Source organism: Morone saxatilis, unplaced genomic scaffold, assembly GCF_004916995.1.
Source record: "Morone saxatilis isolate NCDOM2014 unplaced genomic scaffold, NCSU_SB_2.0 Contig11, whole genome shotgun sequence".
NCBI lineage: Eukaryota > Metazoa > Chordata > Actinopteri > Moronidae > Morone > Morone saxatilis.
Window position 1 is genome coordinate 27,973,504 of NW_023339663.1, and position 1,554 is coordinate 27,975,057.

A 1,554-nucleotide genomic window follows, 5' to 3' on the forward strand; every position below is an offset into this window, starting at 1 on the left:
TCAGAGTGACACCCTTCATCGTCGAGTGATATGATTATGCAAATTGGGCATGGGAGACTTTACATCCAACAGTCAAGAGATGAATGAGCACCCCTGAAGAATGACACACATGGCCAAGTGTGTCATTCTGTGCGGGGGGACACAGAGAGAGCAGACACAATGTTTGGACAGAGATGAGCATGAGTTATCATGTGGGGGATTTATCAGAAGGAAATCATCCAGCAGATGGAGAACAGAAGGAGCCCCAACTTTGTTAAGCAGAATTCAGTAAAGCCCCTCGGAAACTAGGTTAAATATGCATGAGCTGTTCTTGCAGCTGAACGTCAGGCGTACCTCAAAATAAAATTTGGGATCACACTTGATGCCAAAAAGATGCCACTGAGAAGGGTGGACTGGAACTATTTTAAATAGTTATGTCAGCCTTGGAGAGCCATGCATGGAGGGATGAAACATGCAGTTGGGGCACTAAGAAGGGACCAGTTGAAGCAGATATATCTTGATCAGGAAATAGCGAATCACAGAGGGCTGCTTGATCCACCAGCTTGCAAAGCTGGAAGAGAGGGAGGCTTGGAGCTTGAGTGATGCCATGATCTTTAGGCTGGAACAGGAAGGAAATCTGGCTCGCCTGTAAGGGGACCATCACGCAGAGCTAGGCAAGCACTCTGCCGACCGTCCAAGGAGGTGGTTGCGGTCTCCAGCAGATTATCAATGCCATGGTTGGGATCCTTGTGGAGAGTATCATGGTCTGGATCAGACATCAGCTTTGCTACCAACACCAAGACACTGTAAAAGGATGCTATACTGAGGGCTACACAGACAGGACAAGGCCAAGAAGTTTGGGATTTAACATGGCAGCACACAGATGTTGGATCAGATTTAACAATTCTGCTGTACTTGTATCAAAAACACTTTGTGCTGACTGAGTTAAATGTCCTATAAAGTTCAGAGGATTACAGTACACTATTCACAACTGAGGAGGCTAACAACCCAGCCAAAAGGGGAAAAACACTGAATCATCCATGGATACCGACGACCTAAATACCACAGACATACAGGTCAGTGTCCTTGAATCAATAAAAAACACTGGATGTTCTTTGCATACTACACCAGGAAATTAAAAGACTTGTGATCAAGACTGGAATGCACACACCAACAATTCAGAAATCTCCAAATTAAAAATTAAGAGCTCTGAACCTCTGTAGAACTACCCAGAAGGACACAATCCAAAAAGAAAACAAAACACTGAAAGAGACAATATTTGATACTCTAATAAGCATATGAGACAACCCTGAAACCCTTATCAGAACCTTTATGCACTCAGCTACACTGGTTGTGGATAGACTCTACACTAAGGGGCAGCTGTTCTCCTCAATCACACCCTGGCTCCTAGGATAGTATGCGCATGATTGTACAATGTTATTCACTGAAGGAAAACAAAAATCTCACAGTGGATAAAAAACTGTTCACCTCTCATCAAATCCCCCCCCCCCTTGAAAAGCAAATAGCCTTTCTCTCTAACTCACTCTTACACTCTCTCTCTCTCTCTTTCACACA

The 1,554-nt window shown here is 44.1% G+C and overlaps 1 long non-coding RNA gene across 2 annotated transcripts in view; it reads left to right on the forward strand.

Annotated features, from left to right (window-relative positions):
* Positions 1 to 461: 461 nt before the first annotated feature.
* LOC118320972 overlaps positions 462 to 1,554 on the forward strand; it is a 76,568-nt gene continuing 75,475 nt past the window's right edge. Inside the window, exon 1 of one of the 2 annotated variants that reach the window (XR_004796385.1) lies at positions 462 to 1,055. This is a non-coding gene — a long non-coding RNA (uncharacterized LOC118320972). The remainder of the gene's footprint in view (positions 1,056 to 1,554) is intronic. The other variant, XR_004796386.1, reaches the window with a different exon arrangement.